At 30.1% G+C, this 6,413-nt stretch overlaps 1 long non-coding RNA gene across 1 annotated transcript; it reads left to right on the forward strand.

Annotated features, from left to right (window-relative positions):
• Positions 1 to 357: 357 nt before the first annotated feature.
• LOC145820496 (uncharacterized) lies at positions 358 to 1,644 on the forward strand. Its single transcript, XR_014362194.1, has 2 exons — positions 358 to 1,187; positions 1,275 to 1,644. It is a non-coding gene; the product is annotated as an uncharacterized LOC145820496 (long non-coding RNA).
• The last annotated feature ends 4,769 nt before the right edge of the window (positions 1,645 to 6,413 follow it).

A 6,413-nucleotide genomic window follows, 5' to 3' on the forward strand; every position in this document is an offset into this window, starting at 1 on the left:
CAAGTCACATCAATTTTTCTGATGTGACTTGCCAGTAAATCTCAACCACACAATATAGCACTCTAGGAGTTTTCTAAAGTGCTACAGTGTATGGTTGAGATTTACTGGCAAGTCACATCAATTTTTCTGATGTGACTTGCCAGTAAATCTCAACCACACAATATAGCACTCTAGGAAACTTTAAGAAAATTTCACTCTAGAGGATCCTTGGTGCACAAATTAACAACCAACATTTTTTTTTCCTTTTTTGATCAATAAAAACAAATCAATATTTAATTAATGATTCAAAAAACATTACAAAAGAGAGAGAGAAATTATCAAAAAGCATCAAAATATTATTTGAAAACAAATGTTTTCTGATTTTCAACTTCATAATTATCTTGTGCACCAGAGTCAAGAAAATAAATAATAAAAAAATAGGGGTAAAAAATAAAGAAAAATTTGAAGGTATATACATACATATACTAATTGGAAGTTAAGAAATGGATACAATACATCATTGCAAGGAGGAAAGCAACAAATAAATAAAATAATTCTAGAAAATATACCTAAAGTTCTCAGACAAAGGTGTGGCTATCTCATGGTCATCATTAAGAAGATTACTCATTTTTGTGAGGGTACTATGAGAAAATGAAAGAAAACAAGATAAAATACTAGTGTGTTGTTGGTGCTGAGGAAGATGATGATGATGGACTTGGCTTCTGCAAATCGGGCACGTTGGATGAGATTGCAATTTAAACCATTCATCGATGCAATCGACGTGGAAGCAGTGGTTGCATTGGGGCAGTTTTCGGTACCTCTCACCGCCAATTAGGTCATGAAGGCACACTGCACAGTAAAGGGTTTCCTTGTTTATAGGGTTAGGGTTAAAAGTGAAGATAGAAAGGTGTTTTTCACCACGAAACCGCTTGAAAAGGAGACGAATGACAAAGAAAACAATCACGAAGAAGACTGTGTAGCTGCTTATTGCAGTGATGAGTGTAGAATCAAAAAATTTGGGTATGAACTCTTGGTAATTTTCCATAGTTACGATGATGGACAAAATCTTGCGCTCTCTCTATCTCTGTCTCTCTCGAAACACCTTTGGATATGTAGAGATATGATTAGTCTTATATAGACTGGGTTGTAGTCTTTATTATCAATGTTGTTTATTTGTGGGTTGAAGAATTTCAAGCTTTTTGTTGAAGGTATAATTTAACAATACAAAGGTTGAGTCTTAACTATTATCTTTTTTTTATTATCAGTTCTTAACTATTACATGTTGTCATGTATAGCTAAACAATGAAGTGTAGTTCAAGGCAGTGTAGAATGACTGAAGGTTGGAGTTCAAGGCTGTGTAGTTCAAGGCACTGGTTTCTGCTGATGTTGCTCTGGTTTGTGGTTGTCTAAGCTGGTCTTTCCTTGCCTTTGCTCTGTTTTGTTTGCTCTGTTTGTTGGTCTCTCACCAACTAGGCGGTTGGTGCTTAATTTAGCTCCAAGCTGCTTTTTATTGATGTATTTTATTATATTTTGTATGTGTTTCATCAATAAAGTCTTATTTTTACCGATCAAAAAAAAAAAAAAACAATGATAATAAGTGAAGTCTTAAACATTGATTTATGGGCAAATCACATCGATAATTTCTATATTTTAGTTCTTGTGTCATTTTAATCCCTATAATTTTAATTAGCTTAATTTTGAGCCTGCATTTATAATTTATCTCAATTTGATCCAATTGAATACAATTGCTATTTTCATAAAAAAAATACGCATATGAACAACATGTATTATGTTTTTATAGAAAAAATTATAAATTTGGTTAATTCAGTGAATTAATCTCAACTAATTCAATGATTATTTCCCTTCAAAAATCCTAAATGGCATTATCAATTAGATCAAATTAAGACATATTCTAAAATTAAGGATTAAAATTGAATTAATTAAAATTATCGGAATCAAAATAATACAAGACAAAAAATATGGATCACCGATATAATTTGTTCTTTATTTTATTTACTTTGATGGAACGTTAGCATGGCCAAAAAGAAGACCAACAAGCATGAAATGTTGGGGGAATAAGGCTATGAGCTCACAAAAATGAGAAAACAGAAATAAAAGAATGAAGATCGAATAGGAATGGGATTTTTAGATTATCAATTTTTTTGGATTACATATCATATTTTAAGCTTAAAATGCCTATCTATTAGGAGGGGACTACTAGAATCTTATATTATCACTATGTTTGACTGGTATCACTAGACATAAACTATATGGTGTAATGATCCTAATTTGAGGTATTAGAGCAGGCTGTTGTGCTCTCTTATGAAGTGTCGTCCCGAGCCTCTTTCGATAATCTGAACTGTTCATATTGTAAAATTCGTCGAGTAGATCATCCATGCAAAAAATCAAGTTGATTGGATATCTGTAACTCTATAATCAAAGCACATTTGTTTTATAAAACTTAACAGTTAACATAACTTTCATAAATTTTTATAAACAATTAATTCCTAATCATGAAGTTATGAATATCCAATTAACTTGATTTTTTACATAAGCAATATTTTTGATGAACTCTACAATATAAACGGTTCAGATTATCGGAAAACATTCGGGACAAACTCTCACAAAGGGGCACAACAGCACCCCCAAGTCTGTATCACTAAACATAAATTGTCCTGTTACTTCCTATAGTTTAGAAGAAAAAAATTATTTTGATTTCTATAGTTTCAATTGCATCAATTTTAATTTTACACATTTATTAATATTTCAATATAGTCCTACTGTCAAAACTGTTGAAAACTTCAACAGAAAGAAAATGATACATAGACTAACGGTATAATTCACCTATATATATAATAAAAATAATCAACCATTTAAAAATGGTGGATGGTTATCCACTCAATTGATTAACTTCATAATTTGGTTGAAGCAATCCATATGTATCCCATGGTACCCTCTAAATGGGTCCATGGGTTTGTTTTTAGAAGAATAGAAAGGCTATGGCCAACTTTCAAGGCTTTTAATGCTTGCATTCTTAAACAATAACTTGCAAGCAAAAGTAAATTTGTGTGTGATGTAAATAAAACCGAAAGGGTAAGCCTCGTCTCCAGTACGGTTTTGAACTGGATTGTACTGTTGAGTTTTTTTTAATTTATCATGAAACTCATATCGATAATTTAAACCGTTAATATATTTGATTTATCGAGTACTTCATTCCTGTAAAAAATCACATTATTCGGATATCGATTGCTACTTGATCAGATCACATTTTGTTTAACAATTTTTTTTAAATCATACTAAATATCGATAGAAATATGTTCTGATCAAATGACTATCGATATTCGATCAATATAATTTTTCACAGAGATAAAATACTCGATAAGCCCTGTATATCCAACGGTTCAGATTATCGATATGAATTCCATGATGAGCTCATAAAACCTAAAAGTATGATCTAATCCGTATTACAGACTAGATACCAGCCCCACCTAAAGCAAAAATGCTTTTTACTGTACTTCTTCTTAAACAATAACTTGCAAGCAAAAGTAGGTATGTTAGGTATGTGAGGTTTATTAAGCAAAAGACCTTTTAATGTACTTCAAAATCTATGTATGACCTTTTAATGTACTTCAAAATCTATGTATGTTAGGCTTATTTTGGTGGTTTACTTACAAACTATGTTAGCCTCTAGAGAAGGAAAGTGCGCTTTTTGTAGATTTATATTATTTTAACAGGAAATTTTCTAATAATTCCACCAAATTGTTAAGGGGTTGTTTGGGATAACCTAAATAAGTGTATTTTTTGTCTTTTTATGAAAAGATGTGCAGAAAAGTAGAGAGATGATGTGATGAAAAAAAGATAAAAAGTGTATATTTATTTAGGATAGCCAAACTTAACCTAAGAAAGAAACCCAATATGAGCTATTGCTAAAGATTAATTATCAACATTCAACTACAATCCCATCTCACAAATTAGTATTTTAATTAGTTTCAAGTTTTTTCTATTAATGGAGAGATTCTTTTTGTGTGATCCTATTTTTGATTTTGGTAGTGTTTTGGTGGATAACTATACCCTTTTATTAATGTTATAGGTATGATGTGATACTCCAATGTGACAGACATTAATATAACACTTCAACGATGTGACACTCTAAAAAAAATTAAAAACTTCTTAGTGTACTTTTTCTAAATGTGACAACGTGACGGATATGATGTGACACTCCAAAACTTTTACTCAAAAAAAAATAAAAACTCCTTAGTATACTTTTCACAAATGTGACAGCGTGTCGTGTATGACGTGACATTTCAAAAAAAATAAAAACTCCTTAGTGTACTTTTCTCAAACGTAACAGCGTGGCTAGTATGATATGACACTCTAAAAAAATTAAAAACTCCTTAGTGTGCTTTTCTCAAACGTGACATGTGACACTCTAACATGGTAGGTATGATAAAACTCTTTAGTATACTTTTCCTAAATATGACAACATGGCGGGTATGATGTGACACTCCAAAACTTACTCCCAAAAAAAAAAAAATAAAAAAAATAAAAAAAATCCTTAATGTACTTTCTCAAATGTGACAATGTGGCAATGTACTTTTATCAAACGTGACAACATGACGGGTATGATGTGACACTAAAAAGAATTAAAAATTGCTTAGTGTACTTTTTCCAAACATGACATGTGGCACTCCAACGTGGCAGGTATGATGTGATACTCTGAAAAAATTAAAAACTCTTTAATATACTTTTTTCAAATGTAATACTCCAACGTGACGGATATGATGTGATACTAAAAAACTCTTTAGTGTACTTTTTTCAAATGTAATATTCTAATATGGTGAGCAAATGAGTTATTACACATCTAAAAAGCCTAAATGAGTTACAATAAAAAAATATAAGACTATATGGATTAGAAGTTCAAAATATGGGACTTATTGGTCAATCTCTCTAAATTTATGCAAGTCAAATAACAATACAATATCATGAACAAATTATACTCATAATTCTTATAATTTGCCTAGTTTCAATTGTTTTAATTAATTTTGCCTTATAATTTTTTACGTGTCAAGTACAATTGATAAAATTAGTTAAGAAATTAGGTAAAAATCAACGAAAAAATTATTTATTCAAAATGGGATGAATTATTTTAAATTAGATGTTAGCCTCTTAATTAATTTAAAGAGAGCGAATAAATTATTTTATCCCTTAATTTCAATTCAATTTCTAAAAGAGACTATCAATTAGATTAAATTGAAAATGTAAAAAAAAAAAATTTAAATTAAAAAAAATAATACTAATAAAATTAAAAGGATTAAACTAACATAAAAATCAATTACAAGAACTACCTAGGTAATTTATTCATCCCTATCAATCTGGGAAACTGGGACTGCATGATCATGTGCATGTAAGATGGATTAGTTTGTTTGTTTTTTTGGTTGGGGGGGGGTTGAAAAAAATCATCGTTTTTAACAACTTTTTCTTCAATTTTTAATGAAATAAAATTCTGATTAATACAAGTCAAGGAATGACCCCCTGGCCTTGGATTTTCACAGGGGACTCACTTGACAGAGTGCCGAGCATTGTTGGTCGTGACCTAAACTTAGAAATAACCTAGTTCATGTTATTCTACAACATTGACTATTGATAACCTAAACTTAGAAATAACCTAGTTCATGTTATTCTACAACATTGACTGTTGATAACCTAAACTTAGAAATAACCTAGTTCATGTTATTCTACAACATTGACTATTGATAACCTAAACTTAGAAATAACCTAAACGTATTTCCACAACATTGACTATTGATAACCTAAACTTAGAAATAACCTAGTTCATGTTATTCTACAACATTGACTATTTATAATCCTTTTTTGTGCAAGGATCCTCTGTTCCAAATAATTTTGTTCCCTTATTCCAATTCACTCACAATCATTGGATCATATAAGAATCCCAAGATGTAAAAATCTCAAGACATATCTAATGGTTGTGAGTGAATTGGGACAGGAAGACATGATTATTTGGGGACAGAGGATCTTTGCACCCCTTTTTCAATTAGTGTGATAAAATATATGATAAATTACAAATACACTCCATGAGGTTTGATTAAAATACGAATCGTCCCCTGTGCTTCTGGAAATTATATTCCACCCCCTGAGATTTTTAATTTCATAACAAATGGTCTCTTCTATTAATAAATCATCAAGTCAATTAATAGTTTTTAACGATGTTAGAAATATGTTTCAATTAATAATTTAAGTAATTTTATTATTGTATAAAGAGCAATTATGAATTTTATTTTTTTAGTTAATTCTGTTAAATAAAAAATTCTAACAAGGGGGTATTTGTAATTTTTCAAATTACAGGGAACAATCTGTATTTTAAGCAAACTTTAAGGGATGTATTTGTAATTTACCCTAAAATATATGTGGACAGC

Source organism: Camellia sinensis, chromosome 2 (genome assembly GCF_055761805.1).
Source record: "Camellia sinensis isolate YWXY chromosome 2, ASM5576180v1, whole genome shotgun sequence".
Classification (NCBI taxonomy): Eukaryota; Viridiplantae; Streptophyta; class Magnoliopsida; order Ericales; family Theaceae; genus Camellia; species Camellia sinensis.